The following is a 13485-nucleotide window of genomic DNA, read 5'->3' as shown; positions in this document are numbered from 1 at the left end:
ACCCATCACAAGTAAGGTATGCGAAAATTGTTAAATAAAATTTTCACATCCTAAAAAGTGGTTTTGTAATTTATCATGTCCTAAATAAAAGAAAATTAGAAATCATATGAAACAGTAACAAAAATTGCTGAAATTTGGTGAGGGGTCATTATTCCCCATAAGTATCATCCATGAATTTATTTAGGATTTATTGACCTCTGGAAGTATTTTATATGATTTATGCCCTTGGTTTTAGCAATAATTCTAATAAATCAAATAAATAACAAAAGCTCTTGAAATTTTCCAGATTATCTCATGCATGCAAGGGCTTTCAAAAGTAAAAATGTTAAGAATGTATTCAGAAGAGAAATGAGGGTAATGATTCCAAACAATTTAAGAAAAGTTGCATGCAATAATGCATGAAGTGTAGATGTGGCTGAGGTTCATGAATTTTTGTAGCCCATTCAGTGAGGTTTTAAGCCACGAAATTTCAACCATAACTCACTAGATATGTTAAGTTTCTAAGGTATTTTTCCTAAGATTTATGGTTGGGTTTAAGACCATTGTTTAAGCAAGATAAAAATAGTGATCACAGAAAAAGAGCTGTATGCGCAACCTTTTTGTAAAATCTGCCAAAAATCGGATATTTAATATTTTACAGTAAGACCAGTTGGGTTTGAAAGTTAACTCGTGGAACTAACCAATACAAAAAGAATATCATGATTTGGTTAAAAAATGACTGAGTTATGACTGTTCAAAGTCGAACAAAATAATCTGGCAGATTGCATGTTTGCTTGTGTGCATTTTTAGGGTATTTCAATAAGAACATCATGCATGTCCTTGGTAAGGCCCGATTTCTAACACATGCATGGAATGAATGAGCATCCAAGATATACTAGAAATGGTTTAATGCTTTCGTTCATGCATGAACACACAAGAAATGGAGAAGAACATGAAATATTATGTTTTGATGTCACATGATCATATGTGCTTCTTTTCCACTCCTTGCATGGGTTTGATCCCGGATTTTCACCATCTTTAACACATGCATTGTGTTATGGTGAGAATCTACAAACCACAAGGGGAGAATAAAGATTTCTAGCCATGGAAAGGCATAGAATCCAAAAAGTAGAGAAGACTAAGAAGAAAAAGAGGTTTAACCATGAAACTATGGAAGAAGATGTTGTTGTTTACCTTGGTTTTGATCTTGAGAGAAGTAAGAACACTTCAAGGGATTCAAAATCTGGAAATTTTGCAGAGGATTGAGAGGATTTTCGTGAGTTTAGAGAGAAGGAAGAAGAGAGTGAAGTGAGAGAGTGAAGTGGAAGAGGTGGAGTAAGGGTTTAGGCTTGATGATTGTGTTTTGGGGAAGAGAGAGGGCATGGGGAGAGGTGATGGCCGGTTTTTGCATGCCTTTTGGCCTCCTCTCTCCTAAATTTTAAACTTTATAAACTTCCCTCCCATATTTTATATAAAAACATTCATTTTTATAAAATGTTTATTAAGCAATTTGATTTATTTAAAAAATCTTGTTTTCAACAAATAATTTATGATTAATACTTGTAATTTATATTTCTAGTTCATTGGTATAATCCATAATTTGATTAATATAATTTGATACTAGGAAGTTTATAGCCAAATTTTATAAAGTTTTTAAGCTTTATATTTTATAACTTTGGATTTTTGGCTCTTTAGGGTTTTTGGAACATTGTTTGGTATTCAACAACATGTTGAAGTATAATTAGAGTGTTTTAATTTATTTTTAGAGTTTTATACCCTATTTCAATTATAACAAAGTTTGAAGCTTATTCTAATTATAGTATTGGCATTTCCTATTGTAGCTAAGCAACTTACTAGAATTGTAAGTATCAAGTATATTAGTCCTAGACCTTAGTTGGATCCTAGTTTATGCAAGATTTTTGACCTAATTTATACTACTAGGTCATGGCATGTTGTGCATGAATGGTTATTATAAAGATGCATGAGTCCAAGAATGACCTGAATTGACAGTTGTCACAGAAAGCAACATCGTCAAGGTCATCCCATCGTCTTCGACTTAAAGATCATCGAAGCTATGGAACTTCTTCACATTGACCTTTATGAACCTTCGACTATTGAGACTCTCAACAAGAAGAAGTACATATTCGTTATTGTAGATGATTTTTCATGGTTTACTTGGGTTTTCTTTGTTCGTTAGGAGTCTGAAACTGGTCATGTAATGATCGATTTCATCAAGCACATCGAACTCAGTCTAAGAATGAAAGTCAGAAAAATAAAAAGCGATAATGGCTTAGAATTCAAGAATCATGTTCTTGATTCATTTTTTGTTGAACTAGGGATTATGCATAAATTTTTATGTCCTTACACAAAATGGTGTTTTCAAATAGAGGAACAGATCTCTATTCGAAGCTACGAGGATAGTGTTGACCTATGTGAAATTACCGAAATATATCATTTAATCATCATCGTTTTAACATCACTCCTTATGAAATCATAAACAATTAAAAACCTAATGTGAAATGTTTCCATGTTTTTGGTTGCAGGTGCTTCATTATGAATCTGAAAGATAATCTTTAAAAATTTAAGTCAAAAGCTGATGAAGGAATATTCTTGGGATACTCACACAAATCGGTATCATATAGGGTGTTGAATAAGTGAACAAAGACGATTAAGGAGACAAATAATATTACTTTCAAAGATGATCATATTAAACCTGTCGAACAGACTTTCACACAACAAAGAATTCTTTTAGAAACAAATGATGAGCCAGCAATTGTTAATTCTTTTGATATTGATTATGAATTAATTTTTAGTGTTCCAGAAAGAGTGATAGATGCTGAAGTTCATGATGAAGATAATCAGATTCTTGAAGCATTGAAGCATTTTGAAGATTAGATGGTGACTAGGAAAGAAGATGGTTTTCTATCAACCTTAACCTCATAAGTGAATGCCGAACGTGTACCTATTTTGAAGGATAGTCGAGTGGATGGGGAGCACTTGCATTTGATATCACAAGATTCTTTACATGATTCTAATATTGAGGGGAAGCACGATCGAACTAGACCTTGGTTCGAGGGGGAGCATGGACAAAGCAATGCTGAAGTCGAGAGGGAGCTTAATGGAACAATACCTAATATTGCTATCCAGGGGGCATAACACTTCTAATAGTTTTCATGATGTTTTCATTCTGTGCCAAATATAGGTGGAGGTTCTAAATCGGATGAAATATTTGTAGATGCTCCTTTGGATTGTAATCCTGCATGTTCTCCGATGGAAAAATGGACTTGAAATCCTCTTAAAGAGTAGGTTCTTAATTGTCATCAAGTTAGAGTTATGACACATGCACAAATTCGAGCTAAAACGAGGTACTGAATGTTCACCATGAATTCTGTATGGTTAATATCTTTATTTCAAAAATGGAAACACAAACAGTAAAGTTGCATTGAAAGATCCTGATTGGATTGTTTCTATGCAATCCGAACTTGTTGAATTTGAATGAAATAAGGTTTGGAGACTTGTTCCAAAACCTGATGATGTTTCAGTAATTGGTTTAAAATGGATCTTTAAAAATAAAACTGGAAAAGATGGTAATGTTGTTCAAAACAAAGAAAGATTGGTTGTAAAATAATATTTGCAACAAGAAGGAATTGACTATGATGAAACCTTTTCCCCTATCACAAGACTCGAGGTTGCTCGAATATTTCTTGCTTATGCATCACACAAAGAGATTAATGTATATCAAATGGATGTCAAGTGTGCTTTTCAAATTGGAGTCTTATAAGAAACTGTTTATGTCGAACAACCACTAGGTTTTCTAAATGACAAATTTCATGATCATTGTTATATTCTTGATAAAGTTGTCTATGGATTAAAACAAGCACCTCGAGCCTGGTATGAAACTCTTACCAATTTCTTGAAACTTTAAATTTAAACAAGGATCAGTTTATCCTACTCTATTTCGAAAGAAAGTAGGGGAGCATCTAATGCTAGTTCAAATTTATGTAGATGGTATTATTTTTTGCTCGACTAACCCTTTTTTGTCTAGGGATTTTGAGAAAGTGATAAAAATCCTGTTCGAAATGAGTATAATGGGTAAGATAAATAATTTTTTGAAATTGAATATTCGTCAAAGTAGTGATGGAATTTTCATAAATCAAGATAAGTACTGTTGTAACTTGCTTGGGAAATTTTGCATGACAAATAATTCGAAATTTGAAAGTAGAGTGGTTGTAGCACCCAATTTGATGAAGTTGAGGATCTCTGACAACAACCAAGGCATGTGGAGGCACTAGCGGTTAGGAGTTGAGCTTTCCAGGTGACAGTCGACGAGGCTCACGCAGCGCTAGCTGTGGTTACAGGTATTTATTTTCTCCCTATTTCATTTATCTCTTTGATGTTTCTACATAGTATATTTATTATGGATGTTATATAGGGATGCTCCTAGTGAACGGTGTCCCAACTTTAGTTCAGTTTGATTCAGGCGGCACCCAATCGCTTATATCTCTTACGCTTAGCAAGAGATTCAGTGACGCTCTAGAAGAGCCTGATTATCCATTAGAGGTAGAAATTGTCGATGATCATCAAGTTCGAGTGTCGAGAGTACATTGGGGTTGTGTTTTGGAGTTATTTGGTGTCACACCCCTGAACCGTCAGAAAACAGTGGCGGAAACGTCTGGGGCGGGTGATGTCATGCGTAGTACCACAACAATCGTATCATAGCAATCAAAGTAAACATAGTCAATACATTACAATATGAATATTTACATCTGTTTGAAAACATAGTTTATAAAAACTGTATATAGCAAAAGATAAAGATAAGAATCCAAAAATGTTTCGTCTTCTCCAAAAGCAGGCAAGGTACCTGTCTATCGTTGCCCTTAGAATACAAGCAGTTTTGAAAATGTATCAGCATAAAGTTGGTGAGTTCATAAGCATGTTTTTGTATTGAAAACTAGTCACTGAATTTGTACAAATGGTTCCTTTTTATTATAATTAAAATGTAGTTTGTATCGAAAACCATTGTTGTGACAACTGTCAATTCAGGTCATTCTTGGACTCATGCATATTTATAATAACCATTCATGCACAACATGCCATGACCTAGTAGTATAAATTAGGTCAAAAATCTTGCATAAACTAGGATCCAACTAAGGTCTAGGACTAATATACTTGATACTTACAATTCTAGTAAGTTGCTTAGCTACAATAGGAAATGCCAATACTATAATTAGAATAAGCTTCAAACTTTGTTATAATTGAAATAGGGTATAAAACTCTAAAAATAAATTAAAACACTCTAATTATACTTCAACATGTTGTTGAATATCAATCAATGTTCCAAAAACTCTAAACAGCCAAAAATCCAAATTTATAAATCTTAAAGCTTAAAAACTTTATAAAATTTGGCTATAAACTTTCTAATATCAAATTTTATTAATCAAATTATGGATTATACCAATGAAATAGAAATATAAATTACAAGTATTAATCATAATTTATTAGTTAAAAACAAGATTTTTAAATAAATCAAAAATTGCTTAAAGAATCACTTTTATAAAAATTAGATTTTTATAAAAATTAGATTTTTATAAAAATTAAGGAGGGATTTTTTATAAAAATTTGAATTTAGGAGAGAGGAGGCTTTAATGCCTCAAAAATCTGGCCATCTCCCCTCTCCCCATGCACTCTCTTCCCAAAACTCATGATTAAACTCAAACCCACACTCCACCTCTTCTCTCTTCACTCTTCTCACTTCACTCTCTTCACACACTTCACCCTCTTCCTCTCTCTCTCTAAACTCACGAAATTTCTCTCATTTCTCTGCCAAATTTCAAGACTTTGAAGACCTTGAAGTGTTCTTACTTCTCTCAAGATCATAACCAAGGTAAACAACATCATCTTCTTCCATAGTTTGATGATTCTACTTCTTTTCCTTCTTAGTTTTCTCTTCTTTTAGGATTCTATGCCTTTCCATGGCTAGAAATCTTTATTCTCCCCTTGTGGTTTGTAGATTCTCACCATAACACAATGCATGTGTTTGAAATGGTGAAAATCCGGGATCAAACCCATGCAAGGAGTGAAAAAGATGCACATATGATCATGTGACATCAAAATCTAATATTTCATGTTCTTCTCCATCTCTTTTATGTTCATGCATGACCAAAAGCATTTAAACCATTTCTAGTACATATTGAATCCTCATTCATTCCATGCATGTGTTAGAAATCGGATCTTACCAAAGACATGCATGATGTTCTTGTTGAAATACCCTAATAATGCACACAAGCAAACATGCAATCTGCCAGATTACTTTGTTCGACTTTGAACAGTCATAACTCAGTCATTTCTTAACCAAATCATGATATTCTTTTTGTATTGGTTAGTTCCACGAGTTAACTTTCTAACCCAATTGGTCTCACTGTAAAATATTAAATATCCGATTTTTAGCAGATTTTACAAAAAGGTTGCGCATACAGCTCTTTTTCTGTGATCACTATTTTTATCTTGCTTAAACAATGGTCTTAAACCCAACCATAAATCTTAGGAAAAATACCTTAGAAACTTAACATATCTAGTGAGTTATGGTTGAAATTTCGTGGCTTAAAACCTCACTGAATGGGCTACAAAAATTCATGAACCTCAGCCACATCTACACTTCATGCATTATTGCATGCAACTTTTCTTAAATTGTTTGGAATCATTACCCTCATTTCTCTTCTGAATACATTCTTAACATTTTTACTTTTGAAAGCCCTTGCATGCATGAGATAATCTGGAAAATTTCAAGAGCTTTTGTTATTTATTTGATTTATTAGAATTATTGCTAAAACCAAGGGCATAAATCATATAAAATACTTCCAGAGGTCAATAAATCCTAAATAAATTCATGGATGATACTTATGGGGAATAATGACCCCTCACCCAATTTCAGCAATTTTTGTTACTGTTTCATATGATTTCTAATTTTCTTTTATTTAGGACATGATAAATTACAAAACCACTTTTTAGGATGTGAAAATTGTATCTAACAATTTTCGCATACCTTACTTGTGATGGGTGACTCAAGAAAATAATTTCAAGATTTTTCATCATGTCTAGCTATTTTTCCCAATTTTTGGTAATTATAATGGCTTAAAAATGGGAAAAATAGTTCTGATTATCCAAAATTCATGAAAATTTGCCAGGATATCATATTATATAGTAGGAGGTTACATAAAAATTTTGAATATTTTTCTCCACTGTAAACTATTTTTCCCTTATTTTCTAAAGTTAATTGCACTAAAATTCACTTAAATATACATAAATACCCAAAACCAGTTTATACATTATGAAAACCACTTTTGATATTTTTCCCAAGATATTTATACTGTAAATGATGTTACAAAAATTTATGGTAATTTATTTTAACTGTTTAATAATATTTCTTTAATTAATGACTATTTAAAGAAATAAAACAAGGAAAAATACAAATAACCACTGAAAAATATATTTTATATTTTTCCCAGCCTATTTATGTATAATAACAATTAAATAAAAAGTTTGGGTAATTTTGGAAACTGTTTACTATTTATTTCAATTTTTATTGAAATAAATGCTCAAAAATTATAAAATATAATTAAACAGCTTGGAAATCCATTTTTATAATTTTCCCAGCTTAGTGTTGTGTATTAACAGTTAAATAAAAAGTTTGAGAATTTTTATCCCTCGAATACTATTTTTCGTGAATTTATGTTGTTATTGAGACTTAAAATTTGGAAAATTAACCTTCCAAGGTTGTAATTAATCGCACGACTTGTAAAATTTCAATACATCAGAAAAAGTGTAACAAAATGATATAAATCCAATACTAAAACATAAATTGGCATTTCCCTATATGTAGAGTTTAGTATATTAGCATTAGATATCGACATGGAAACTCACTAGTGCGTGTGTTTGGTGTCGTAGGATCCCGGTAGTAAGACGTTGGTGCATCCCGAAGTACCGCTTGTGTCTACACAAAACATCGTGAGTATTCACGCACTCCCCTATTTTCGTTTTTTTTTATGTTTTGGGGTGGAAAAGCATGTCCAGAAAAACTATTGTTTGCATGTTGTACTTAAATTGAATTGTATCAAACATGATTGCTATTGTATTGCTATGTTTCTTTATGTATGTCTATGCAACACGGAACATGAGAACTTATCGTACAAAGGCCCTTCCCTTATCTCTAACCATTAACTCTTTGAGCCAATGGTCGTTATGGATAGCGCTATTAGGAATTGACAACTCCTCACTCGCCCGAATCGCTGGAGTGCATGATACCATATTCATCTATGGAACGATAAGCATAGATCTCGATAGGGCTTCAGTCATAGGTTTGGTTGAGACTCATTGTTTGCTCATACACATACAAACTCGTTTCTCGTTATAGCAATAAACTTGTATTCATTAATAGCAATCAACTTGTTTATCATTGAAGCAATGTACTTGTATTTACGAAAAGCCTTATTGTACGCTCGATTTTATAAACTTGTGATACTCACCAACTATTTTCATAGTTGACGCTCGTTTTACATGCTTTTTCAGGAAATAATTAGTAAGTGGATGTAAAGATTCATCATCATAGAGCATGCTGCATCGTGTTGAAGCTATTATGAAGCTATATTTTGAACAATGTTATTTTGAAAAACTTGTATTTTGTTCTTTTGAAGCTATGGGTTGTAAACTTTTAAATACTGCTATGGTGATGTATCTTTATCTTTTGCAATGAAACCGTTATCGCTGTCATACCTTGCGTTTCCGCTTTAGCGGGGTGTGACAATTGTTATCAAGTTTTGAAATGTGTATGCATGCTTTCCAAGAAAATCCAATATTTTCTAAAATGTTTGTTGATTATTGTATGAAAAGTATGTTCCGTTTGAAAACCCTAGAAACCACCAGTATGTAGTGTATGATCTGTTCAAAAACCCTGGATACCACCAGTGTGTAGTTTATGTTCTGTTCCAAAACCCAGGCTACTACCAGTATGTAGTGTATGTTCTGTTCGAAAACCCTGGCTACCACCAGTATGTAGTGTATGTTCTGTTCAAAAACCCTAGCTACCAGCAGTATGTATAGTAGTTTTATTACTTAAAATAAAACCAAAGGTTGTATCCCTGGAAATACCCTCCAGTAAGTAGATAGGTAGTTTTATTAGTTAAAATAAAACTATTAAAGAAAGAAATCCCGTAAACAAAGGTTAGTTGATACTATTGTGAGTTCGTATATCCATGCTAATGTGAGTGATGACCTCCGCGACGTTTCTTTAGGCATGATATGTTACAAAATTTGTCACCCCAGGTGTGCCCGCCTAACTGAAGCTAACAGTTCATGTATGGAATTGTTGATCCCAAATAGATCTATTCACAATTTTCACGCTCTCCCTCCATGATACTCTGGCTATACTAAGTGTAAAGGATTTACCAGTACCCTGAAGGGTACTATGAAGAAGGTATCACAATCCTGTATTAACTAGTTTATGTGTTGTTTTGTTGTTCTCGTGTTTGAAATCCTTTGTATACGGTGTAGAGTATAAATAATTATATGCAAAATAATTATTTAGTAGGATACTCTTGTTATCTGAATGTAATAATGGATAAACTAAATCTATCATAGTTTATATGTTTGACTTTATACATAGTTTGAGTCTGTAAAACCGGTAATGAAATCCCTAAATTATACCTATTATAGTTTGACTGGTTTGTTATGTTCATGTATTGTTCTAAAAACTAGGTAATTAAGTTTAGAAAACGTCTCTTATGCTCCGCATAATACAAAAGTGATAAAGTATCTAGATGTTTTAACCTGTGAGAATCTTTATGTGTAGCTTGTATTCCCCCCTGAAAAGATTATAAAAACTTATAAAAGTGTAGGGGTACGAACTCACAGTTTAACGTAGGATCCGAATGTACGATCGGTATTAGTGTTGAGTGTCAACCGATGTTTCGTATGCAAGTGGATCCTATTAACACATAGTAACACATATATGTATTATATTAGGGTATTTCATGACAAAACATGATGGGAAACCACCATAAGGACTTGGAAATGCTTGTACTAAGTATCAGAGCCATAAATGATCGAACGAGGGAGGTGTATGGCCACAAAATCAAGGGTTTTGTGTGTGTGCGGCTAGAGTGTGCGCCAAGGGTGTGTGTACGGCTGCACAGGAGTATGCGGCCATACAGAGGGTGTATGCAGCCACATACTCTTCATTTATGCTCCAAAAGTTGATTTTCAAGTGTTTTAAGGCTCCAACCAAGTCCAACTAGAAGATAGGGGGCCAAACTCTCACTTTGGAGGGTCTTCGAGGTGTGTACGACCACCTTATGAAGGTGTGCGGCTGTACACCTTCAAGTGATGAAGAACACGAAGAACATGAAGAGTTTTAGGCTTAGGTCAAGGTATCTTACCAGTATAACAAGCTAAATGATGGATTACTTCACGTTTTTTAGGACCTTGGAGTGTTCTTGGATGATGATTCTAAAGAGAGAAACTAGAGAGATAAAGTAGAGTGCAACCAAAAGAAAGGAATGAGTGAAGGGGGTCACCCTCTATAAATAGAGGTGAGTGTGCGGCTGGAGTATGGGTGTGTGGTCGCACACCAGTGTATGCGGTCGTACACACCTGTCAAGAGGGTGTATGGCCTGATTTTGTCCCAATACGACTTGTTGACTCATTCTTAATCTCGTTCTCGGCTGTACTTAAGCTCAAAACACTTAAACAAACCATTAAACGGCTTTAAAAGATGATAGAATCGAGTTTAGTGTTGATAAAGTTGACCAATCGTACAAAATAAAAGTTTCGGGTTGTCACATTTGGTGAGTGGTATCTAATTGGTTTAGTTCCTATTACTTTTCACGAGAGCAAGGTGATTGTGTGAATGGATTGATTGAGCCCTAATGGGGTGATTATTGATTGTGGGCACCAGTTAGTTCAGGTTTGAATGCCAAATGCGGGAGAACTAGTTATTAATCGTAAGGATGCTCAGTTTGGATTAATTATCTATTTCGTATTGAGATCTAGGAGATATCTACATTAGGGTTTTTCTGGTTTTGTGGCTTACATATTGGATACCAGGGAGGAGAAAAGGAGGAAGATTGATAACTTGCGGATTGTTCAAGAATATGCATATATATTCCTAGAGGACTTGCCTGTAGCACCTCCAGAGAGAACGGTACAATTTTGTATAGTTTTGGTCCTAGGTGCAACTCCTATCGGTAAGGCACCTTATCGATTAGCACCGCTAGAGATGAAAGGGTTGTCTACATGGTTGTAGGAGCTATTAGACAAGGGATTTATCAGACCGAGTAGTTCACCCTAAGGAGCACCAATTTTGTTTGTGAAGAAGAAGGATGTCTCCTACAGGATGTGCTTCAATTATCGGGAGCTGAACAAGTTAACAGTGAAGAACTGCTATCCACTTTGAAGATTTGATGATTTTTTCGACCAACTTCTGGGTGTGTCTTACGTCTCCAAGATTGTTATACGTTCAGGCTATCATTAGATGAGGGTTCGAGATGAGAATGTTCAGAAGAAATCCTTTAGGACTCGTTATGGTCATTTCAAGTTTGTTGGGATACCTTTTGGGGTTACCAATGCACGAACATCGTTCATAGATCTCTTGAAATGGGTTTGCAGACCGATTTGGATCCGTCAGCCATTGTGTTTATTAATGATATCTTTTTCTATTCTAAGACCAAGAAGTAGCATGATGATTATCTACAAGACGTTTTGGAGACTTTGAGGATGGAGAGGCTATATGCCAATTCCTCCAAGTGCGAATTCTGGTTACGTGAGGTGCATTTTCTGGGGAACCTTGTCAACAAGAAGGGCATATTGGTCGATTTAGCCAAGATTGAGGTCATGATGCAGTGGGAGGTGCTAAGGTATGCATATTATATTTAGAGTTTTCTTGGTTTATATGGGTATTATCAAAGGTTTATCGAGAATTCTCTAGGATCTTGGTTCTGTTGACTAGGTTGACAAAGAATTTTGCTACTTTATGCTTGTGGCCTGAGCAGCATGTAATTTTTGAGACGCTGACGGAGGTAGTTTTCACCCTAAATATTTTTCATCATTACTTTTATGGGGTTTGTTGTATCATTTACACAGACCATGAGAGTTTGAGGTATCTGATGGATCAGCCCCGTACATAAAGCAGCGCAAGTGCCTTGATGTGGTGAAGGATTGTGATTGAAAGATCCTTTTAGGTACTCAGCTACTCTTCATCATAGCTTTTCATCCACAGACCGATGGTCAGAGTGTGCAGACTATGCAAACCTTTGAGGATATGCTACGAGCTTGTGTACTGGATTTTGGCGGTAGCTAGGATAAATATCTCCCGTTTGCTGAGTTTTATTACAACAATAACTACCACGCAAATATTGATCGACCTCCTTTTGAGATGCTCTATGGGAGAAATTGTCAGACCCCAAATTTCTAGAGTTAGGTTAGTCAGTGGGTAATGGGTAGCACAGAGTGTTGCTACGGTCTACCGACTTGATCAAGTAGGTACACAGGAGATTGCATACAATTCATAGCTAATAAAACAGTCATGTTCATAAATGTTGGTCAGATTTGGAGTTCCATGTTGGGGATATGGTACTCTTGAAGGTTTCACCTTGAAATGGTGTCATCCGGTTCATGAAGTGGGGTAAGTTGGGCACTGGATATATCAGTCCTTTCAGGGTTATTGCCCAGGTTGGTAGGGTTGTATATCATTTGGAGCTGCCCAAGGATCTCAGTAAGATGCACAACACTTTTCATGTCTCTCAGTTGCGGAAGTGCTTGATTGATGATTCCACAGTAGTTCCTTTGGAACATATCTAGCTCAATAAGCATGTGAAATACATAAGGAGACCGATCGTGATTCTAGACAAGAAGAAAAGACTTTGCGAACAAGATTGTGGGTCTAGTGAAGGTGAAATGGTAGCACCAGAAGGGTTCTGAGTGGATGTGGGACCCTAGGGAGGAGATGAGGGTGCATTACCCAGAGTTATTTGTGTGCGGATACTTCAAGGATGAAGTCTAACTTAAGTAGGGGAGAATTACAATGCCCGGCTCCTAGGTAAATTTCTCATGTTCTTAAATAATTGTTTATTGCATGAAAAGCCATTATGTTAAGCGTAATTATGGATTATGATGGGTATGGCTCATTAAACGTGATCGTGTGTTCTTTCACGTACTCTAAGAATACATAAGAGTATGCTTAGCTTACTCATGCAGAATGCAAAACCCTACATTTTAGGGTTTAGACCCTATTTGATACATATATGATCAATATGGAGTCCAAAGGTGACGAATTGATGCTTGTTACGTGTGATCGTGACGTGGCAAGTGCTATTATGGCTAACTTTGTTTGCATGGTGACATGGAAGACTTAAGGGATACATTTTAAGACTTATTAAAGTGCTCAATCATTACTTTTAGCTTCTTAACTCCTCTTAGACGTTTTTGGTGACCTTTAGTGGATTAGGGTTACATCTT

This window comes from Lactuca saligna, chromosome 8 (genome assembly GCF_052625555.1).
Source record: "Lactuca saligna cultivar CGN05327 chromosome 8, ASM5262555v1, whole genome shotgun sequence".
Lineage (NCBI taxonomy): Eukaryota > Viridiplantae > Streptophyta > Magnoliopsida > Asterales > Asteraceae > Lactuca > Lactuca saligna.
This window is presented reverse-complemented; position numbering follows the sequence as displayed.